The sequence below is a fragment of the Pelobates fuscus genome, chromosome 2 (genome assembly GCF_036172605.1).
Source record: "Pelobates fuscus isolate aPelFus1 chromosome 2, aPelFus1.pri, whole genome shotgun sequence".
Taxonomy (NCBI): Eukaryota; Metazoa; Chordata; class Amphibia; order Anura; family Pelobatidae; genus Pelobates; species Pelobates fuscus.
The window spans coordinates 128,903,175-128,928,530 of record NC_086318.1 but is presented as its reverse complement, the minus strand read 5'-3'; the positions used below and the strand labels follow the sequence as shown (position 1 = coordinate 128,928,530).

Below are 25,356 nucleotides of genomic sequence, written 5' to 3'. Positions count from 1 at the left end.
AGAAAACCAGAGGGCATAAGAACATATATTATGTCCTATGAATACATAGCATTTTAGTTCTAGAAGAATGATTAACTTAATTGTAGTCCACCATAAAGCTCTCAATGATGTTATGTTTATTTACTTATGTTTTCAGAAGACAATAGATATATATTTCAGAACACATGCACACACATATCATCTCTTTTTTCTTCACATAAAAATGCACACCTTTATTACCTCTGAAACACCCTCATGCACACAGCCTAAAACACACATGATATACAAAGAAACCAAGCTAAAAGATGGCGCAGTAATTTCTAAGTGACTAAAAGATATTAAAACAAATAATAGCAGCACCTTATAAGTGTAAAAGCTCAAAAACACTAGAATACAAATAGTTAAAACATAAAGTGCGCTGTGTCTTTAAATAGCTATGCCTTCACAAAATTGTGCAAAATGCAACACTCACAAAACTGCTTAAGTGCAAAATGTGCAAAACAATAAATGTTGTGACTTGTGTATAGATTCTTATTATACAACAAATTGTGATAAAAAAAGTGTTAATTTTATGAAATAATGTAGTTTTACAAACCCAAATTGATAGAAGTAAATGATGCTCTACATATAAAAAGGAGACAAAACATATAATAGTATAATACTGTAAACACACATGAGAATATTTAAAAATGTGGTATAACACTCACAAACACAGAGCAGGTAAAGAGACTGCTCAGGCTGTAATCGCTTGTACACTGTGAACAGTGTCTCCAGGGAGTAGACCTCTGGAATCCAATAGGTTAAAGACGATGGGGCGGTCGTCTCAGTAAAAAATAAATTTTATTGCATAAAAATAATCTGCAGCCTTCAATATACAACTTCTCTAGACTGGATTATACTTGCTTTAACTCCACTCCGAACGGGCAAACAGACATCCAGATACCGGTTCTCTGGATGTTGTGAGTAGTGTCCCTCGGTCTTTCAAGCGTCCAGTCCTCCTTGCGTGCTGCGTGCTGCGTGCTAGCGTGATGACGCGTTTCGCCGTAAAGACTTCCTCAGATCACGTGTTCCTGCGCCGACCATCCCATTATAACAGCCTCCAAAAGTGGGCGTATAATGCAGATGACTGTGTTCACTGGCACTTTTATTATTTTGTATGTTGACAGGTGCTGTAGGGTCTATCTAGGTGCTGCAGTGTATGAGTTTGTGTGTCTAGGTTTGCATTGTTTATCGTGAAGCTGTAGTGTGCATGCATGTGTATAGGGGTTGTAGTGTCAAAATGGGTTAACCAGTTGGTTATCTTTAACTCCATATTCCACATCAATTACAATTTGGTTTAAAACTAATACACCTCTTCTTGCAGTCATGTCATGTTATTGCTTCTTTAAAACACACTAAACTTGTAAAGCAACATAGCTCAGCATTTACCATTTTCAACAGTTGCTTTCATGCTTCACGTTCAAGTTAATCATTTTATTGTTCAAAATCCAGAATCATATACGTTTTAATGGTGTTTCATGACAAAAGTGAACAATTGCCACTACAAAAAGGGGAACACATAGTATGTAGAGAAGAAAGGGGAGAAATAAATTATTTGGGTTATGATGGAGGGAAAAAAGTGGATTCAAAAGTAAGAGAAAACACTGCATTTTACCACATGACAAATTTTGCTTCTGTGGGGCTTGTGACATTACTAATAATAAGAGCAAGAGGGTATCTATTGGACTATTCTAACTGGACCACTCTCCACCAAATCAATTATTCATGGCTGGTTTATATAATATTTATATTTTATAAATAGTATATAAACCAGATATATATATATATATATATATATATATATATATATTCTATAAACCGGCTATATAATCTTGTGTTTGTTTACATATATATTTATGTAGCAGAGTAGAGGTATTATCTAAGGTATCTCCGCTGGTAGACAGGAAAGGTAATCCAAGACAGGTACAAGACAGGTAGCGTAGTTATAATCCCTTCCCTCCAAGAACTAGACGACACCAAGCTTGGAGGTCAACTAACAATTTTTATTTCCGGCTCCAGGAGTTAACTGCCAACTGTCAACTTTTTAAACGTTCTGCAATACATTACACATGCATACCCTTGGTTTTTAAAGTGGTACATACATATTAACGAAAATACAGTTTTAAAGATGGCTGCTGCTGCCACAATGCTCCCCCAGAACCAAGCCGGCATACACAGTCTGATCCCAATGGATCGGCTTGGGGATGTCCGGAGGAGTACCCACAGATCACTTGTCCAGTTCCGTTTGTCGGGATAACCCGTCGGCATTTCCATTTAGCCTTTCTGGGCGATACTGGATGGTGTTACACTGCGGACATAACTTCTTAGCGCCCAGGGTACGCAGCCAACATTCCTCGCAGTGGACGTGCCAACACTGAATGGACGTCAGGGGTATTGTGTAGGAATCCATGCAGATGAGGCATTTGTAGTGGTCCCCCCGGGACAACTGCCGTTCTAACTCACGGATACGAGCCTTTAGGGCTTCAAACGTCGTCACAGCAGACTCTTCTGTGATTTTCTCTATGTCACTGTTTTTGCATGTTTTTTGCATGGATTCCTGTTTACTGCTCTCTCCGTTACTTGTTGAGGGCATTTCATCACTGGCCCATTTGGAAAATTCTGTTGTTATCCAGGTACTTGGCGTGCCACCATTTAACACTGCCCCCGAAGAGCCTCTCTCTCTTTGGCTTCTCCCGGCTCTTCTCCTGTGCATGGGATAATGTCTGCTTCCATGTACTGTGCCTTGCCATATTCCAGAGTGTCATCTCCGTCAACGTCAAGATCAGCGTCACTGTCATGATTTTCTTTGCTGCTACACATTATAAAACCAGACCCACGGAACCCTCCTCCCAAAAGAGTTGTAGCACGTATCCTTTTCTGGCCACACCATTCATATTCTTCAAACCGGTGTCCGTTCTCATTTTCAATATCTACAGAGTCATCTTCATTCATACAGCTTTCTCTCTGTCCCTCGTCTTGCTGTCTTCATTTCATTTTTCCAATCCGAGCATTCAGTCTGGTCTGTCTGTTAGCGCTCACCCTCAGGAAGGTCTGAGCCTCAGAGTCGGTGTGTGGTGCTGTGGTGCGAGCCTGTTGATGGGTGACGACTGGGTAAGCCTCTTGTGGGGTTGGTCGTGTAACAAAAGCGGAGGTTAGCTCCCCCAAGTCATTCCCCAAAATAACATCCGCAGGCAAGTCCTGCATCATCCCCACTTCCACTTGCCCTGCCCCTGCTCCCCAATTCAAATGTAGTTTGGCAGTGGGGACCTTGTAAATGGCTCCCCCTGCCACCCGTACTGCTATACAGTCTCCCGTGAGATGTTCCTTTACCACTAGGTGGTTCCGGACCAAAGTGATAGTGGCCCCGGAATCTCTCAACCCTTCCATCCGCTTTCCTTCTATATGGACCACTTATCGATGACCTTGGTGGTTGTCAGAGGCCGCTTGCACCGGGTTCACTTCGTGGAGGGTGCCTAGTGGTTCTTCCATCTGGGTGGGGGTGGAAGGCTGGACAAATGCTCCTGTCTGATAGCAGTGTACTGCTGCTCGAGGGACAGGTGGTTGTCTTTGATGGGGCCAGGATGGTCGGGCCCTGTTTCGGGGACAATCCCTTTGTACATGTCCCAGCTGGTTGCAGGTATGGCATCGGATATGTGCCCGGTTGTTGTATCTGGGAGGCTGCTGATGGTAGGTCCCTCCTGGCTGGGGAGGATCGACCAGGGTAGGTCGGGGAAGGATTGGCTGAGAAGATACTTTGTGATGAGCACTGTTCCCGCCTGGTGTCCTGGTGCTCATCAGCTAGTTTAGCGGCTTCTTGTAAGGTACAGGGTTTACGATCCCTTACCCAGTTCTGTAGTTCTGGTAATAAGCTCGTGTAGAACTGTTCCAGTAGCAATAACTGCATGATATCCTGCTGAGTGGTGGCTTTTGCTGCCTCAACCCACCCGGTGGCTGCTCGCTGTAGATGGTGTGCGAACTCAGCGTGTGAGTCCTTCTCCTGTTTTTTCAGTTCTCGGAACTGCAGTCGGTATGCCTCAGGTGTAATGGCATATCGTGCTAGGAGGGCTAGTTTTACCTTCTGATAGTCCCTGCTGTCCTCTTCAGGCAAGGCTCGGTACGCTTCTGCTGCGCGGCCTGATAGGTTACCAGCTAACAAGGGTACTTGATCTTGAGGGCTGATCGCATGCAGCTTGCATAACTGTTCAAAGTCCTGCAAATAGCCATCAATGTTGCCCTCTGTATCCTTAAAGGCTTTAAACGCTTGGTATGGAATCTTTGCTTTTCCTGGCAGGGTAGGGACAGGCGTTGTGACTCCCTCCCCCGCTTGCTGGTTCATCTGCGACCTTCGAAGCATGATGTAGTCCTGCACATCTGTATAAACCCTGTCAGCCATCTGTTAAGGGCTGGTGGGAATAAAGCCATCCTGCTCCTATATTCCTTAGCAAATTCGGTTTGCTCCTCCTCCCTTGGAGGTGCTGCAGCAGCTGCGGGTCTGTCCCCTTCCATGAGCTCTGCGATTAGAACAGCCTTTGCTTTGTTGCTTGCTATTCTCCCTCTCGCTTCCAGTAATTCCTTTAATGTGTTCCGTTTCAAAAGGGTATAATCCGTTTCCATTCACCGGCTGTTCGTGTGTTTCTCTGTATTCCCGAACTCCGGTTTCATCCGAATGGTTTAACTCACGGATTATTGCTTCTTCCTTTCAGTTCGATTAAATTCCTGCCGAACGCTTCTTGCTGTGTAGTTAAGATCCCGTTGCTTGCCACCAATTGTAGCGGAGTAGAGGTATTATCTAAGGTATCTCCGCTGGTAGACAGGAAAGGTAATCCAAGACAGGTACAAGACAGGTAGCGTAGTTACAATCCCTTCCCTCCAAGAACTAGACGACACCAAGCTTGGAGGTCAACTAACAATTTTTATTTCCGGCTCCAGGAGTTAACTGCCAACTGTCAACTTTTTAAATGTTCTGCAATACATTACACACGCATACCCTTGGTTCTTAAAGTGGTACAAACATATTAACGAAAATACAGTTTTAAAGATGGCTGCTGCTGCTGCCACAATGTATATGTGTGTGTTTATATGTGCGTGTCTGTGTGTGTGTGTTTGTGTGTGTATATAAAAAAACACACACACACACATATATATGAATATATATATGTATATATGTATATATATTTATATATATGTGTGTGTGTGTGTGTGTGTGGTTTTGTTTTGGGGGGGGAGAGTGGTTGGAGGGCACGAGTGCATGCCATGTGGGCGGCAGGATCCACAGGGCCCAAGCAAACGCTTGCCCAGGGACCAATCACCACTAAAGATGGCTGTGCTGTCATTGAGTGTGTGTTTGTTAGTGTGTGTCAAATCGGCAAGTGTGTGTGTCTGTCAGTGAGTGTGTCTGTTTAAGTGTCTGCCACCCCTTTCAACCACATGGGAAAGGTGTTTTTACTCTCCTTATTTTCCCGCGCCATTCCAGACTCACTGTGGCTGTTCCCGCCACCATGGCTGAGATCATTAGTCTTGATCTCAGCCAATCCAATGCTTGCCCCATTACGCATGTGCGGCAATACAAAATGCTGCACCAATCAGCATCTCCTCATGAAGAAACATTAAATAAATGCATCTCTGTGGGTAGAATTAAGAGTCACGCTGAATGTAGGTGGTGCACACTGTGCAGCACTGGCCCAGAAAGCACCTTGAGAGGCCGTCTGGTGTTATCAGGCAGCAATGTAAACACTGCCTTTTCTCTGAAAAGTCAGTGTTTACATTGAAAAGCGTGCAGGGACCAGATATAGACTCCAAAACAACAACATTAAGTTGTAGTAGTTCTGGTGAATTTAGTGTTCCTTTAGAATGGTATTTTTGACGTTAAAAAACGTAACTTTTTTAGCTGGCTTCTAGATTCCAATAAAATTTGTCAAGCCCTGGTGACAGTGTATGGGATGGTAATCCCATCGATGTATACAAAACATGCTTGATACATGGACTACACGTATATCCGTTATAAAATTCCAGGAAAAGGTGGGCATTGATGGTGAGCTGATTCGGTGGGGCAATGGGCCACTTGACTGGATTTATCCTCCAGGCCTAAGGCTGCCAGCCCTCCTCTGGCCAGGGCTGTGTTTGAATTGTGCTGGCTCTGCCCCTGATCTGCCTCTTTGTCAGTCTCAGCCAATCGAATGGGGAAGCATTGTGATTGGATCAGGCCACCACTTCTGATGATATCAGCAGGCACTGGGAAGGTCTAAAGGAAACAGGGACAAAATAAGCAGCTGCAGTCTTGAATACAAGTAGACTTTTACTATATTTAGGGAGGCATGAGGGGACCAGGGTGGCTAGATGGCGGTTTTAACCATATAAGGTCAGGAATACATGTTTGTGTTCCTGACCCTATAGTGCTCCTTTAAGATACACTACATACAGAAGGGTAAATTTTGGAGCTCTGCACCCCAGGAAGGGAAGGGGTCACACAGGTTAAACATGTATTGTTAGATAGCCCCGGGTCCCATCTGGTATCCTTGTAAATAACAGGGCTTTCGGGTCTGAGATACCAGCATCTAAAGTCTGGGGCTCGAGGCTCTGTAAATCCCCGAAATCAGTTCCTCAGCATCGCTTGGTTCGGTCCGTTGAATTCAAACTTCACACCCAAACCAAGCAACATCTTATCCACTGATAGGCAGGAAACCAATTTGCGCCAATCAGCACTCAGGGAGGAGAGGGGTTTCGCCGTCCAATCAGAAGAAAGGGCACAAAACCCGATTGCACCAATCCTCTGAAATGCGCAAAACCAACTTGCACCAATCAGCGCTCAGGGAGGAGAGGGGTCTCGCCGAAGAATCATAAGAAATGGCATGAAACCCTGTTTGAATGAATGATCCTTCTTTGATTGGTCGCCTGCGCCCCGCAGTGACCAATCAGCGCTCACTTGTGATCACGAACCAGGAGAATGGTGCAAACACAGTTTGAATGGGCGCTCCCTCTCCCATTGGTTGGAATGGACTTCAATGTGGCCAGTGAGACTCTGCAGTCGTGAGGCTGACTCATAGCCCCAGAGATTTCCCGCTGTTGCGCGTCCCTCTCTCCGGTGAATATCCCCACGCACGTATCCACCGGAGAGAGCGCTCTCCTGGGCAGCCACGAGCCTAGCCCCGTAGCTCCCAGGTAGGGGAAAATTAGTGACTATAGCTCCGTTGGGAATGGGTAGGATGGTTCCTGACATGGGGACTGAAGACCGGGTGTGCAGGCCGGTTCGGGATGCGATTGCTGCCCCTTGTGGGTGTTCAGTGAGGCGAACATGCGGCCACCCAGAGGAAGCAGGCGCCGCTTTTTCCCTTGCATTCAGTGGTTTTCACACCTTGTTAGCCGGTGCGCCTCTGCGTGGTTGAAAGGTAGAATGCAGTGTACAGTATAAAAATGCAAGGGGAAACACACATTCAACAAGGGACAATCATAAGAATACACATTGAGGACACAAAATGCAGAACCAAAACATCTGAATATTCAGTGGACACGGTACTTAGTCGTGGTGTCCTGCCACAACCTCCATTTTGGATGAGTAACACTAGTGAAACTCATTTAGTTTACCCTATATTTTGCAAGTACAACATTCTGTTTAATTTTCAGACCTTTCAGTATACTTATTTTGCTCATGGAGTTAATATGAAATAAGTCATGTAGTGATATTGCCTTATCTAGATTTATTAAGTTATTTAACATTCATGTAGACGGGCATGAGCTTTATGTTTATGTTTTGGGTAATGCAATAGATGAAAAATCTGCTTGTATTTCTTTTACTCACTTTGCACTAGTACGGCAAGATCTAACATTTAAGCCTTGTCTGGTTCAGTGCTTTACGTTTATTTTATAGTACAAGAGAAGGCCAAAAAGTTTAATGTCAAAAGTGAAACTGTAAAACTCTGGTAAATGATGGACTTGTCCTCAGTCAACTTGAAGGGGAGTCAATGTTACTATATTATACTCTTGGTAGAAACCAGAAATGAGTATCATATTAACTGCCATATGATTTAAACACTACCTTCTTTGCAGGACAGTGTGATTCATTTAGAACACTTTCATGAAGTGTCACATTAAATACTGTTCTAAATACTTCACTTATCAGGCATTAATATAAATCTTAAAACTGAATATTGGAGTTAATTTTTCTTTAAAAAGGACTTATTACAGAGCATCAGCATCTTATTAATGGCTAATCTGAAGTATATCAAACTGCAAAATATTGATGTATACATTTTACATTCCCTATTTGCTGTATGCTCTGTACAATTTGCAACAATGCAAATCAAAAACAGGCAGTGTGGGTTATAATGCAGAAATGCCAATATAATTCTGGATCATTTTGCTGCTCAATAAACCAAATGATCATTACAAATGCTATCTAGCATAAAAATCCCCTACAGCTGTCATTATTTGGAGCACCTTTACTACACTAATTAATAATTGATTTTCCAGGTTAACGAAAAGAGGAAGTTTATATTATTGCAACCACAATAAGATTAGGATCTCTGTTATTAATGAGGCAATTTAGCTCTCTTTATATACTGTTTTTTTGTTCATGTTTTTTACACAATTGAAGGACTAATATGATATATAAATCAATAAAGACTAGTTTGTGGTCAGTAATCATAGCAAGATTTTAGGACTTGGATAGATATGAATAAATATTGTCTTGGGTTTGTGTATATTATAATGAAAGCTGTATATTAAAATGAAGCTGTAAAATGCAAGAATTTGTTATAATGTAAACATATTACAAAAACCATAATATCCAAAATGTATTTTATTTGTGAATCAATCAAACTCAATTTTAATTTGCTGCTTTTTGAAGAGCTAATATTGTGTTTAAATCAATATAGAATTAGTAGTGGGATATGGGATGCTAGATAACAATACGTAAGCTAAGTGGAGAGAAAACACTTCAAATAAGAACATAAGAAAAAGAGGTAAGGATTACAAAATAATGATTTTAAAAAATGGTCAAACAATGGGAACTGTGGTAGATTGCATAGAAAAGAAAGATAATTCAGTTCAGTCAAAAAGGTATTAATTACATGTAGCTCAAATAAAGTTCAAGAAGAAAATGGTAAAAAATGGTAACCACTAACTGCACCACTAACTGCAAAATACTATATACAGTGAGGGAAAAAAATATTTAATCCCCTGATGATTTTAAACCCACCAACAAGAAATTATCAGTCTATAATTGTAATGGTAGATGTATTTTAACAGTAACAGTAAGAGACAGAAACACAAAAAAAAAGAAAAACATACGTGAGAGCAAGAAATCTTGCTGATTAATAGGGGGTCAAATAGTTATTTCACTCATTGACATGCAAATCAATTTATAGCTTTTTTGACATGTGTTTTTCTGATTTTTTTTGTTTGTTATTCGGTCTCTCACTGTTAAAATACACCAACCATTCAAATTATAGACTGGTCATTTCTTTGTCAGTGGGCAAATGTTCAAAATCAGCATGGGATTAAATACTTTTTTCCCCTCACTGTATATAAAACAAAAACTTATTAGACAGTATTGCCTCAAAATACCACAAACCATACAAACACCATAAATAATGTAGGTTTTTGTTTTGTGGCACAGTGGTGTCACTATTCCACAAAACAATACCCTACACTCTTTATGGTTTTTGCAAGAAACATATGGTAAATTTAAATTTCTGCTTGTTAATGCAAGAAGTTTGTCTAGGAAAATGGGGAAGCTCAAGATATTGTCATACAAGGAACAGTATGACAAAATTGGGTTTACTGAGACTTGGTGGGATGAAACACTTGATTAGGCTATTAATTTAAACATATAAACATTATTTACAAAGGATAGAAAAAATAGAAAAGAGAGCCTGATTTAGTGTTAAAGAGGTGTTAAAGAAAGTGTATGTGATTGTTTGTATCCATTAATAATTAATCCATTTAAAAATAACTTTTTTCTTTGGATTTTACTGTATGTATTGAGGCCGATGTGTACTATGGTCGTTGCTGCCGCCCAGGAGTGATGGGAGTTTGATCACAAGACTTGTTTTTTTGTATTTTTTGTAGTTGTATCCATTAATTAATAGTAAGAATGTGTTTCAAGCCACCAAACATTAGTAATGGCAGGGAAGAGCAATTGCTATCTTAAATTAATAAGGTTGCACAACTGGGTAATTAGTTAATCATGGTATATTTAAATTATTCAGACATTGGTTGGGCCATTGGGATTAGTAGATTAGTTAAGGGAAATATGTTTTTGCACCTGATAAACAATAATCTCATGTATATGAGTCTCATCTGAGTTTAACCCCAAAAAATGAAATTGCATGGTCTGTACAAAACACATTTTAAAGAAAAAGGCGAAATTTAACAGATAAAGGGCATCTTTGCGGGGGGAGCGGGGCCTGACCAGCATGTCCGCGTCCGCACATCGCCTTAGCTCCTAGCCTGACATGGGAGTTCCTTGAGGGGACTACCTCCCAACAAACCAATCTACCCAAACAATCCTGGGAGTTTACTGTTGGCTTCCATAGAGCACCCAAAGCTTACCTGCCCAGCGAAACCCGTTGAGGCCTACCAATCAGTCAGGCAGGGAGGCGATCACTCTCCTGCTCTTCAACATTGAGCCCTAAGCCCTAAGAGAACTCATTAACACAACAAACCACCCCCCCCCCCCCCTTGGACCGACAGAGGTCATCCCAGTCCCTTTGACCTGCATAAGCACCTGTGCAGCTCCAACTTGTACCAGAGTCAGCTGGGCCTGCAATTCCCTCTCCCAAGATGGCAGAGGAGCAATCGCCTCATGGGCTCCAGCAAATACAGCCTGCACTTAACCGGCGTTACTCTGTGGAGCAGTCACTACGGAGGCTGGAGGACATTTTTTAATGCTTCTGGGCAACACTTGCAACCCGCTCGCCTATACCACTTCCTCAGCCAACAAAGGAAGCCCAGAAGGGCAGCGGTCGGATGGTGAGTGGCATACCTCCGGTCAAAACCTCTCACACACACCAACATGTCTCACAAGGACTTCCCAATAACCTACCTAAGAGGCTTCTGCTGCTGCCCTGGTGAAGAAAGACAGCTCCAGGCCCACCGTGCACCCGAAAATCTCTGAGACGTCTGCAACAACTCCTCATCTCTCGTGCCGACCGCAACCTACCATCAGGCGTGCATAAGCAGAGGCCATATCCTGTACCTCCCTGAGAGGCTGTGAAATCAGGGGGATCACTAACACTGCAACACGGCACATCTCCACACTTCAGCCTGCTGCTCCATTGACCTCCTCTTGGGCTCTTAAGCCACCTCACGCAACATGTCTGGGACACTCGCCTACCACCCAGGGGTATCAGCTAAACAAATCTGTGATGGATCAGCAAATTCCATAGCCATTCCAGTTTTAAGGGCTACTGCTCTGTAGTATTGCTACCCAAATGATGTGCTATGCTCACAATTATTGGTTGATCCCTATTACCACTGTTTAGTTACTGGTCCCTAGCTGCATTCAAATTAATTTGTTTTATGTATACCTACTCTCAAAGGCAGCAGACTGATGCCATACTTTTCCACTGCATGCCCGGATACAAGTTGCACACTTGCATAAGCATGTTTTACATCCTACTTTAACTCATTTCTCACCATGTCAATGACTTTGCATAGCATAGTATTTCTCTCCCAATAGTTAAGCTAGACAGGTTATGCTTAGCCTACACTACATTGAAAAAATTGCGCAGTACACTCATATGCCATGTAAATAATATGCCTTGTCTAATTAATCTTTCTTGCCAATGCTGTTGTGGCATTGTAAAAATGTCTGTTAATATTATGCACACAAAAATAAAGAATTATTAAAAAAAGGGCATCTTTGCAACTAATTACTGGCAGGAAATTATCACTGGCAAAAGCATATAGTATAAATGAAACATAATTATACAAATTCTACAAAAGTACATTTCTCAATACATTAGAAAAGAAGCAAATTAAAACCAATGTGACTTAGTACAAGTCAGTCAAATGATAAAAGATAAGAAAAGGGCATTCAAAAATTTTAATCAGCGGGGTCAATTGCATCCTATAACAAATATAAGTAAGCTTGTCAAAGAACAATTAGAAGGGCTAAACTTGAAAATGCAAATAAAAAAATAAAAGATAATGCTGGGAAAAGCAAGCACTCCAAATTCAAAAGGAAAGGTTTATTAGGTGAAAACAAAAGCCAAAAAATCTTTCTAAACTTGAGAATGAAAAGCTAGCAAAATCAACTCTAAGATGTTTTTTTTAAGTATGTTAATGCCAAAAAGGTTAAGTGTGAAACTGTTGGTCCATTGGAAAGTGAGATCGGCGAGTTAATCAAAGAGGATCAGGACAAGGCAGAAATTCTAAAAAAATATTTTTATTCAGTATATATGGAAGAAGAATCTATGGCTGTTTATTTGCAAATCTCTGTTACAATTCAGGTTATTGTCAGGTTATTGGATAACATAGGATAAAGTGCTTCAGAAAGGTATAATATTGGAAAATTAATTTTGAAAAACAATTTCATTAGCAGGAAGCAACATGGTTTTATGAAAGAGATGCCATGCCAAACAAACTTATTGTGTTCTAAGATTGGCATGATTCAGTGGATGTGATATACATGGATTTTTCTAAGGCATTTGATATGGTTCCACACAAAAGGTTAGTATTAAAAGTGAAATCACTTGGTTTAGATGGACAATCTTGTCATTGGATAGAACACTGGTTTAAATATAGAGTGCAGAGAGTAGTTATAAATGGAAACATTTCAATTAGACAAAAGTGGTAAGTGGAGTCCCTCTGTGTTTTGTATAAGGTCCACTCTCTTTAATCTATTTAAAAAATTATCTTAAAGTGGGCATAGAAAGTCATGTGTCGAAAGTTCAGGCAAGTGACAGATGAGATACAATACAGATGCATGCAATTTTCGGCATTTTAGAATAAAGAACGCACAAGCCACTTATACATAAATTAGTTTGAGTTTGGGATAACAATAAAGTAACACTGTAGGCACTTTAACAACTCCATCTTATTGAGAGTTGTAAATCTTACTTGACGGCTCTCATGCCTTAACATACTGTGATGTAATTTGCACTTGCACAGTACCCTCATGGTCTGCCATAGAGAATCATTGTATTCAATGATTTTTGATTTTCTATAGCAGAATCTTAGGTGCATCGCAACGAGTGCTTCGCACATGCCTAATGCACCTCCATGAGGTCACTTGAGGAGAAAGTCCCGGCAGTGCTGAGGGAGACTCTACTTTGGAGAAAAAGGTGAGTAATTTGGTTTATTATAACTTAAAATTTAAATTTATTTTGTAATACCTGAATCCCATTAATTAAAAAGCCACATCAGGACTGTTGCGATAGGAATACAGATATGTATTTTTAATGCTACAAATGTTCCTTTAAATGAAAAGGACTTAGGAACAATTATAGATATCGGTATGCAATGCCTGTCATTGCAAATGCTTGCAAGGTGCTTCATGTAGAAAAAAACTGTTATTAGTTCATGTGATCAAAACATAATTTTGCCTCATTATAAATCAATGGTAAGAACCCACCTTGGATATGTGGTGCAAAAAAGTTTTTTTAATTTTTTTTATATAGTTGTCTTTTGTTTTTGTTTTTAAGTACATAAGCATGAAGTGCCTTCACGGCTTATTGCCGTTACAAAAATATTTAAGTATTGTTAGAGGGTAAAATAGTAACAGAAGATAAAATAAACAAAAAAATTATAACATATGTTAAAAGAGGTTTGTAAAAGTAACTATCTATTCTGTCTTTGCTATGCACATAGTGTCCGTATATGACGGGGTTAGCGTGTACATTGTTGTGTTTATTACATATATACATTTTTGGGTTGTGCAAGGGTATGTAGAGGACCGTTCCCTATGGTGGAGTAGAATAGCAGTGATAAGCATGTCACACACATTTTTTTCTAAATTCTCCCCAAGTTTTTAGGGGGCAGGGATACATGTAGTGTGGTGATGACACATATTTGTGTGCAGTCAATGCTAGTTGGGTTTAGCGTGTTTTGCTTTTTGTTTTTGTTATTTAGAGAGGTTCAAGTGTTTCCCTCAGCTGCTCAACATTTATCAAACAAGAGCAGAACTCCTTGTGAGAGCCTCTTATCGGGTGAGTGGGTAAATGTGCTTCAAGCAGGTTCCTGGAGTTCAGGTCTCGGAGTTAAAGGGGTCCCAATTTTATGAAGATGTTTGTGTCTCATAATTGAAGAGAGAAGGGGAAGAAAAAGGGTTAGTGAGGATGAGAGGGCAGAGAGGAGGTAGGGAATGGGGGTGGGGGAAGTAAATTAACCATAGAAGTTGGGGGGTGGTCCCCTGCCCATCTCCGGAACCGGGCCCCTCTATACAGGTAGTGGGAATTCCATAGTCCATAGGTCCCATATTTTGTTATGTTTTGTGGTGTCAGAGCAGACAGATAATCCCTTTTTATTGGGCACAAACTTTTAAGAAGGAAAAATTAGAACTAGATAAAGTGCAGGGCCTAGATACAGAATTAGTTATAATTTTTTTGGAAAAAATGGAGAATATTATAGCACTTAGAGGGGATATGGCTGCATCTTGATCACAGTGCATTTGGTATTACAATACCACCATTATTCTGTTCATCGCTAGTTTGGCACATGGATTTGTGTCACTAATTGATAGGGAGATGAGCTTGAACTTGTGGTAGATGGTAAACGATTGACCCAGTTTTGGGAGTGTGACAAGTATATCCCCGCTTTATTCATTATGTAGGAACATTCTTACAAGCATATTAATACATTTGAAATGTTTTATAGTCTTTATTAGGCAGACTATCTTGATGTGGAGATTTATCATTAGGCATGTTTGAAATAGCTTGAGATATTTCAGAAATCTATAATGGTGCAGTTAGTAAAAAGCATTGTGCATTTGATAAGTGGTGGAGGTTCATATCTCTAAAGAAGTCTTCAGTGTTGGTTATTTTGGGCTAATTTATACAGTTGTGCTCTGGTTTATCATATCACTGTTTAGCTAGACTTTGTGTGGTTTTTATCAGATAAAACAATGTATTAGCTTCTTCTGAACGTCAGTGAGTGTGAAGCTCCCCTCATAAGTCTCCTTCAACAAGGCACAAGTCCCACCCCACAAAGGGCAGCTCTTAATATCAAATATATTGAACTTGGTTCTGGATCACTCTGTAGATCAGATAGCAAAACAGTAATCTTATTGTTTACTTAAGGTGAACTAAGGATAACATAACTATAATAAATGGATTAAACAATTCAAATTATCAGTTAACTTCCTGTGTTTGAAATTTTAGAAGAATGAACAAACTATATAAGATATAGGCTTTTTCTTTCCTGCAAGCAATATTGATGTCTCAGCCTGAAGAATACAAGCGTATCCAGGCAGTGACAGCCCCTCATTGATTCTAGCTACGAGTGAAGCCTTTTTTTTTTTTTTAAATCTTTTTTTGTAATTTTTCTTTTAACAAGGATTGTATCTGAGAAACACCCAAAGCATATGATGATTGTCAGGAGGGATGCATTGATTCTTCTTACTGTCTGATTAATAGTAAACTATGCTAAGTGCAAAATGTTATTGATCTTTAAAGATTCATGCTAGTTTTTTGCATAACACAGGCAGAAAATAATATAACTTGTCCTTCTATTAAATGAACAAAAGCTATTTTAAAAGCTTACATTTCAATTTTTTTGAAGTCCTTTAAAAAGTTAAAATTTCTCTATTAGTTCATTATAAACAATAACCTAAATTTGATTCCTTGACCATCCACATTTCAATGAACTGATGCTCAATGGAAATTTAAAGCAGAATAAATCAATATATTATTTTCTGAAGAGAAGGTTTATACAAATCTACAAATACATATCCCTGTTAAGGCTTAGAATAGGCTTGGTAATAGCAGGTTAATGTCTTATTTCTTTTATTGCTAAAGTTAAGAATGCATATAACTTTACAGATTAAAAGTGATATGGAATCCTCAGTCTAAATTCAATATCTGCATGGATAATTATTCTGTTGCCATAATTAACATTAGTTGAGAAATACATATTGTTGTAGTGAAATCGTTTTATTTACTATTACAGGCATACATTGATTGACTTTGAAAAAACAGAAAAAATTTATAAAATAAACTATAGTCTTGGCATGTCATGTAAGAGAAGAATGGAAAAAAAATATGGCAATTGGTTCATTTTCGTTAGGCTAATATATTACCATCTTTGTTCATGTGGGTGGATATCATAGAGACAGACTTGACTACTGGATATGCAAACTGTAAAGAAACAAATACCTGTTTCCTGTCCTATTCGGTTTTCCATATAAAAGCCAACGTATCCCATATTAATAATAAACATATGTATATACCAAATATAAGCATAAGAGCATTATTATGTCACTTAAAAACAATGTTATATCTATCCATATCTATCCATCTATCCATCCATCTATCTATGCATCCATCCATCTATCCATCCATCCATCCAATTCATCCATCTATATGTATATATAGATATAACATTGTTTTTAAGTGAAATAATAAAATATATATTTGTTACTGAACACAATACTAAAGGTTCTAGAGACATTAGTCATATGTTTGAAGGTAAGATGGTTTGTTGATGTCTCCAAAACTCAACAATAGCATTATTTGCATTATTTACACCTAGCAAAATGCCTACCATTTATGTTAATGTCATGCAAAATCATTTTTGTTTAATATTTGTGTTGAACCTTTCACAGCAGCCTGTGCTTGACATTGTCTATCCTATATAGAATGTTTCCCTCTCTTATTATATTTTGCACATGCCTCACAAGGATTTATGGTTTACAAAATGTTTGTTTAACAGACATGGGGGTTTGTTATGCTTTTCAAATCTATACCCAAGAACAACATGAAAATGCAGTATTTCACAGATTTTTCACAAGTACTAATTCTTGTTTGCATCTGGTAATGAATGCCAAAGCTAGCAATGATTTTGTTAGTACCTGTATTTAATCTCCCAGTGGCAGCGTAGGATGATCCATGAAAAATGTTTACTATTTAATGCAAAATAAACAAACAGTTTTCATTACTGGGCCTATATTTTCTTTTTTTTCAGCAACAACTTTAAAAAAAAAACATTTTTAAGATACAGGATGTAAATATAATATGTACAAAAAGGGCTTAAATTTAAATGTCATTTTATCAGGTTCGGAACCATTGCAAAATGGAGATTGGAATCCTGAGACAAGATAACTATACTAATTCTAGAATAGAACAATGGGAGGAATGGGTAAAAAAATTAAGCCCTACATAAGGAAAATAATAGTATCTATCATTCGATCTTAGCACTGTATGTATATTGGATATTACTGTTAAATACAAGTAGTGAATAATAATAAAAACATTTTTTTGAGAAGAATCAAAGATGATACACTTAGTATGACAAATAACTAATGAATATAGAGACAGATTAGAAAAATGTCTTAATAATTTTACATCTTAGAGAGCTAACACTGTTGATATATTCATAAGGTTGTAATGTTTCTATATTTTGCATCTCTATGTAAAGCCGTCTTTTGGCTATTTATAGCGTAAATTTGATTTAAAAAAAAAGTAAGGCACTATCTGTCAGGATTTATAGATCTCGGCACAGTATGACTTTCTGTTTGTTTGTTTTTATGTTTACATGGTTTGTCATAGACAGTGAATAGCTATTTAAGGTTCTTTCAAGTCGAAGTGAAGAAACTAAATTTGGTATGTCGTCTAATTTATAAATAAGCCGATAATTAAGGGCAATAAATAAAAAAATTGGTATCTTAGAGTGCTAGAACTGTCAGAATGTATTTATTGTTCTATTGTCTTTTGTTTATATTTTTAAATGTAAGTCTTTTATTGTCTATTGTGATAAATTTTAGAAAAATAATAAATAATGAAATAAAAAAAAATATTTAAATGTCATTTAATCGGGGTTTAAACATATATACTGATTTCCAACATTAAGAGCAGAATAAGCTTTGGACAATTAGGTAATGGGAAAGCATTGCTTATCTTTAAGCCAGCCTAAAGGATATATCAAATAAATGCTGTGGAGATTAAGGAAATCTATAGTAAACTCCTCTGCGTTTATCTACTATAAATAGATACCTAAAATATTATGAAAATTAGACAGTAATTCCAGAAAATGATATAAATTGTACCCTTGATCAAGAATGATGGGTATAATTTCAACTGCATATAAAAATAGCCAAGCTGGAATACTTATAAAAATGTTTTATTGTTTTGTATAAACACTTTGTAGGAGTAGGAAAGAAAATCTTGGGCTCTTGAGCAAGGCCAGAGGAAAGAATGAAATGCTTACCTATACATTGGTATATAGTAACAAACCTTGATTTTTTTCCATTAAAGCTCACTTTAAAGTGGAGCTGACACTACTCTGAAATTTACACCTGTGAACAGAACATTGAAAATTACCTGTAACGTCTATTGACGTTTTTTTTTAATTAAATTTTTAATTTGTATTAAATATTTAGCAAATTACATCATAATCCAGTTCAGACTAAGCAAATCTTTCTCTATGCTGACTGACAGGTGTAAGGGACACAGTTTATAACAGTGATTGACAGAGAGCCATGGTAGAGGCTATCTAGATTAAATTTTACTTTTCTAGATTGAATTTTACTTTTCACAGCTCACAAATACATGATTATTAATTATAGAAATATGCAAACAAAATATAAAAAAACAAATTGAAAGTGGCAGTTCCACGTTAAGAAAACACTTGGCCAAATTCACTTTATCCAAATTAACTTACTTTAACATTGTTCTTTTCCAACAATAAAATTATATATGTCTTGCTACTAATATTATATTTGCATCATTTTGTTCCCATTTTTCCAAAATTAATTGGACTCACATGACTAGTTCCAGCTGAAGTTAAGATGAGTAAAAAAACAAAAAAAAACATACATGTTGACACAATTTCACAAAAAGATAATTTACACAATATACCCTGTCTGTGCTTTCTCGGAAGGCCTTAGTGTAAACATTATAGAGTTCTATTAATGAAAATGTAATAGCTACTATTTTGTTCTCCAAATATACTCTTCTCTCAAAGATGCAGTTTATTTGTAAGTGGCCAATCATCTTAGAATCTTGAAATAATATCTGGATGTTGTTGCATGTTTAAGGCATAGTATTTTCTCTATGCAATATGATTAATATAAATAAACACATCTTTTAAAGTCTAAACTCATGTTAATTCACTAGTGTTATATATGCAGTACATATCACACAATAATATTCAGCTGATCTTATATAGAGGGCTCTGGCAACTTCCAAAAGCATTCATTAACTAGAACAGATTCTATGGTGATATTTCAGACTTGCATGACAGATGTATCTTTGATATAAGTTTGGCAGGCATTGCTATAGGCAAACAGTGTGACAGGTGCATCACTATACTATATCTGGGGAAAAAGAATAAAAAAAAAGGACAGACAATCCCTGAAGTCTAAAACCAAGCCTTAACTGTTTTATTTCTAGATAGTATGCAAAGTTTTACTAATGCATGCATTATTTTTACAACCCACCACTTAAGTGGTTAATATACCAGTTATGATGACCATATATTCTCTCTTTTTTTCTTGAACATATATTATGTTTTTTCTATTTATTTGTGTGCTCGTCAGTAAGTTGTTGAGGATTTACCATGAAGGTTGATGGACGAGCTTTGCTCTACTGTGTGTGAAGGAAATTAAAGATAAATGACTGGACAGTCTATGATCTCTGGGCAAATTAGTCCATTGGACTGTAGTATATATATCAACTAGCTATGTCAGTATTAATATACACAGTTGTCAGTTGCATTACCTGGGTGATGAATACACAAGATACGAGGCCATAAAACATAAAGGTAGAATTTTCAACTGCTATATTACAGGTAATGGGATTTTAAATTCAGCAATTAACCAGGTGGGCATATGCATTTTAGAAGTTTAACAACATATATTGAAAAAATAAATAATTTGTTGTTATTAATAAGTAAACAATTGGTATGCTGAATTACAGGATATGCTAGATTAGAGGCAAAAAAATATATATTTTTAAATGTTTATACTGAATATAATAAAATTCAAACAATATGAGATTGCCAGATATAGTGCACAGATAACTCTTTGCTTTTGTTTGAGTATTTGGGCTGATGTATTTTGTAGCCATTGATTTGAAAACGTACCCAGCCCAGCAAATAAGCCAGAGCTCCATCCGCTGTTCCACTGATCTTTGCAACAGGTAGCCTTCTGGAAGACAAATTCCTATTCCTTATGTTACTTGCCCTTGCAAATGATGTGGAGTCTAACCCTGGTCCCTCAGCTAATTCTAGTCCTAATCTCCCCACTAAAAAAAGACACTTCTTCTGTGCACTGCAACATCCGTAGCCTACTCCCTAAACTGAATTCACTGCAAGCCTGGTGTTCCCTCTCAGAATCATAGTTAACAACTAAAAGACCAGACTCTTGCAATACAGGGGTATTCATGTTTTAGAAATGACAGAGCAAAGAGAGGAGGGGGCATTGTTATTTATGTTGACAAGTTCATAAAATGTAGTCATTTAAAAAACTATAACTCCCTTCTGCCTTTGATTTCCTTTCTGGCACAATTGAGATCCCTTTTAGTAAAACTATCATTGTTGCTGGAATCTAGCACCCCCCTAGCTCTCCGGTGCACTCCCTTTCTGTCATAGCCCAACTACCAAGTGAAACTGTAGCTCAAAACCAAAAAAGTGAAAAAGACACTTTGAAAAAGCCTTGCTAACAGGTGAAACGCGTTAGTGTTTTATACAGTTTTTTTATGCTATATTGTTTTATTTTTTTAATCTCCAGTAGTGTCTGGGGCGTAATCCCAATTTACAAAATAGAAAGATAGAAACAAAATATCCACCTTCAAAATAAAAATTATTTTGACCATTGATATACACTGGATATATGTGAAACACTATGCAAATTTACACTGTCCAAAACGAGAATAAATAAAAGAGTCTAATTAGTAGATACTAAAGCTGTTAAGCTTTTCTCTGACTAGGAGTTGGACTCAAGGCTATCCCCTCATTAACAGGCTTTATTCATGCTGGCCAAAAATTGGGGGATCCTCAAAATAATTTATTAGTAGTTAGTAATCCAGAATGCAATTCTGTTTGATGGAATGTAGGGAGATTAGTTACAAGTAATTGCTAAGGTGAATGCTCACTCCAACATATGCAGTTCGTGAAGCATTATCTTGAGCCTAATTGATACAAGCCTTAAATTGTTGATCCAAACGTTTTTACCTAAATTGACATTGATATTAATGTCTAGATAAAATAAAACAAGGTACTATGGTACTAAGGTACTATGTTCCTTCAAACTTAGATATAATAAAGCATAGATTAAGAAGAAGCCTCTCTCCCTGGTAAACTAACTAAATAGTTAGAGATTGGAAAAAGAAAAAAGGAAAAGTTTCGTGTTAATCTAAATTATCATGCTTAAAGTGTGCATGACATAATACACCAACGTGATTGTGTGTAGAAAGTGCCCTATGAAGTTCCAATGTTGCCCGACATGCGTTTCAATGCACAGCGTGTGCACCTTCATCAGGGGTAGAAACAAACATAAGTAGTAATCTGTTATATTGGCATTTTGGATTTATGTATTTATTTGTTTATTTATTTTTTGTTTAAAGTATTATATGGATAGATATAATTAACATTTAATATCCCAATTAAAATATCCCATTAGGGGAAAATATATGAGAACACCATAAGACTAACAAGAGAAGTTAAGATATAGGGATTAGTTATATTTCTAGTTGCTACGGGAAGATTGGGTTGGAGGTGGGGTGGAGAGGGGAGAGGGGGTGAGAGGGAAGGGGAGAATTATTATTATTATATTTAAATTTAAATCGATATATTATAACTGCACATCACTAAGAGATTTTATATCATGCTTATCATGGTATTACATTTATATTCCAATTAACACACATACTTATCATTCATATACATGGTATTACATCTATATCCCAATTAATAAACATAGTAATCATTTATAGTTATTTTTATTTTTGTTTTCACATTTAAACAGCACTATATAAGACATATGTTTCAGAGACATACATTTGGACACTTCCCTCTCAAATCACTCACATACTATATTTGTTCACATCCACTCATATAATTGTCCACATTTCAATATTTCCTTTTTTTCTTCCTTCCTCTCTCTCTTTCTCCTCCCCCTTCTATACCTACCCAACCTCCTCCCCCCTCAAATAGATAGGTTTCCTGTGTATTTTTCTTTATTTTCAAAGGTCCTGTTATTTTGTTAACAAATGATAAATGAAAATGTTGGCCCCATACTTCTCCATACGCCTGAATTGAAGGCAGAGTTTTTTTTTGCTGAAATAGATTAAAGAAAATCTCTTTTGAAGAGCGAATTTACATATTTTCCTTATCACAACAGAGGGTTTTAATATGTTTAAATGTTTATAAGTTTGTTGTCTGTGTATGTTTATGTAAGTCATTCAATGATGAAAGCAATCTGAGGCCAAGATGTATACTGCCAAGAAGGGGGAAGCAAATTGAAACTATAAATGGTTAAAATAATATCAGTGAATGTACAGGGTTTAAATTCCCAATATAATAGATCTACTGTTCATAGATTTCATTAGACTTAGCTTTTATAAAGGAAACATACTGGAGATCTAAAGATACAAATTTTCTCGAGTAAAGATTTTTCTATTATAATTCATGCTTCCAAAAAGGAAAAAAACAAAAGGAGGTAGCAATATTAGTGGCACAATCTATACGTTTTAAACTCATCCATCAGATTTTAGTTACTATGGGGCACTACATAATAATTTTGGGCAAAATAAATGAAGAAATATATACATCTACAAACGTATATCTTCCTAATGTATCCCCAGTTTGTCTCCCTTAAAAAAAATATTGGATATAACGGAAAATGTTAAGAAAGGTATGCTTCTAGTTGCAGGTGATTTTAATTGTGTTTTGGATGTAGACTTAGATAAGACATTTTTAAAATCTATTCCATTAAACAATAAGAATTTAAGAAAACAAGCCATTAAAAAAACAACCACTTTAAATAAATGTAATTTGTATGACCTCTGGAGAATTTTTAACACCGGTGAAAAAGACTTTACCCATCTCTCCAGAGTATATATATGTCACATTCAAGGATAGATTTGATGTGTTGAAATCATTCTCTACTAAATAGAATTTTAAAGATTAACACCCAAAACAATACATGGTCAGATCATAATATACTCATGCTTGACTTAAAAGATGCATTTAGATATAATGCTCGACCTTCATGGAGATTAATGAGAATATATTAAAGTATAAAAATATACAATATATTTCTAATCTAATTGATTTATACTTTCAAGAAAATAATCCCCAAGATACATCAATACCGATCAATTGGTGTGCTTTTAAAGCTGTTATAAGAGGCTAATTGATAAAACTTAAATATGATTTAAAAAAAAAACAGGGTAAAAACTGACTGATTTGTATAGAAGTTTCTCAAATTTAGCGAAAATAAACTACATCTATCCAATCAAACTTTTTCAGAAATGTTAAGAATTCAAGAACAAATTAATTACAAGTGAAGACAAAAATCTATCTATGCATTGAAAAAGATGAAAATCAAATACTATGCCAAAGGAAATCAATTATTATCGGAGAGACTTAAAAATTATAACTTTAAGTCCAAAATATCTAAACTAATAGTTAACAATAAAATGTTACTATCTCCAGAAAGCGTAGGAAAAGCTTTCAATAATTATTATGAAGATCTATATAATTTAAATAGTTATTCTCAAGAGGCAGATATAGATAAATATTTTCAAAATTTAAAATTTCCCAAACACAAAAAAAATATTAATTTCCCCTATTACTATGGAAGAAGTTGATTAAAATATTTCCAAACTTCAATCTCAGAAAACCCCAGGACCAGATGGATTAAGCAATTCCTTCTACAAATTATTTAAAACAAATCTTACTTGCCATTTAACATCTACATTTAAAGGCATTGCAGACCAAAAATATTTTCCCTCAGAACTAACAAAAGCAAATCTAATTCCAATTTTAAAATCAAATAAAAATCCTCCACTAATGAAAAATTACAGACCAATTTCTCTTTTAAACTCCGATATTAAGATTTTTGCAGCCACCCTTGACGATAGGTTAAAACAAGTCTTAAATATCTTAATACACCCATATCAAATAGGCTTTGTCCCCGATAGATTTTCTGACTTAAACGTAAGACAATTGCTTAATATTTTGGATCTAGAAGAGCGACAAGGGATTTCCCTCCTGACCCTGTCAATAGATGCTGAAAAAGTGTCAGTTGGGGTTTCATAAGAAAATCTCTGCACAGTTTTGGTATTCAAGAATGGTGGCTGAAGGCAATTATGTCTATGTATCATACTACATTAGCAAGAACAGTAGGCATTCAGTCTCATTGGTTCTCCATAAAAAAATGGAACCAGCCAAGGATGTCCACTTTCACCTCCTTTATATATCCTTTCAATCGAACCCTTAGCAATGAGAATTAGAAGTAATCAAAATATTATAGATGTTGCTATTAAACAAAAACAATTCAAAATTAGTCTATACGCAGATGATGTTCTTTTAACAATTACAGACCCATTGAGTTCATTACCAAGTTTAATGGAAGAACTACAACAATATAGTTTAATTTCTAAATTTAAAATTAACATAGAAAAATCTATGATTCTTCCTACATCAATAAAAAAAACCTAAAAGCATGTATCAATTCAGCTGGGTCAAACATAGTTTTGTTTATTTGGGAGTTAAAACCACTAAAAACCTAAATAGTTTAATGGAAGTAAATCAATAAACCATTCTATTAAATATTGAAGGAAGGTTGAGCAATCATACTGGGGTCGTATTAACTTAATACATAGCTATATTATTCCTAAACGGTCATATTTGTTTCAAATTATTCCTCTTTCAATTTCTAATCCTTGGTTACAAATGATACAGTCTAGTATTTCAAACTTTATATGGAAAGCAGAACCACCCGGGATAAGCCAAAAGATTTTTATCTATGAGTAAGAATAAAAAGAGGCCTATGATATCCAAACATTAAAAATCTTTATCAGGCTACTGTTCTGACTCATTTATATCGGTTACAATCCTATTCACCATAATTTGAAGCATGGCAAGATATTGAAAGGCATATGTCAGGTTATAAGGACTTATCCTCAATTATATGGAATATTAAAGAAAAACAAGTACTTACGATTTTAATACAGAAAACCA

At 36.7% G+C, this 25,356-nt stretch overlaps 1 protein-coding gene and 1 pseudogene across 1 annotated transcript in view; both read right to left on the bottom strand.

Moving 5' to 3' along the window:
* The window catches only part of NAALADL2 (N-acetylated alpha-linked acidic dipeptidase like 2), a 711,495-nt gene that overhangs the window by 81,324 nt on the left and 604,815 nt on the right, over nt 1-25,356 (bottom strand). The window lies entirely within an intron of this gene.
* LOC134585335 (E3 ubiquitin-protein ligase RNF220-like) lies at nt 567-3,027 on the bottom strand (annotated as a pseudogene).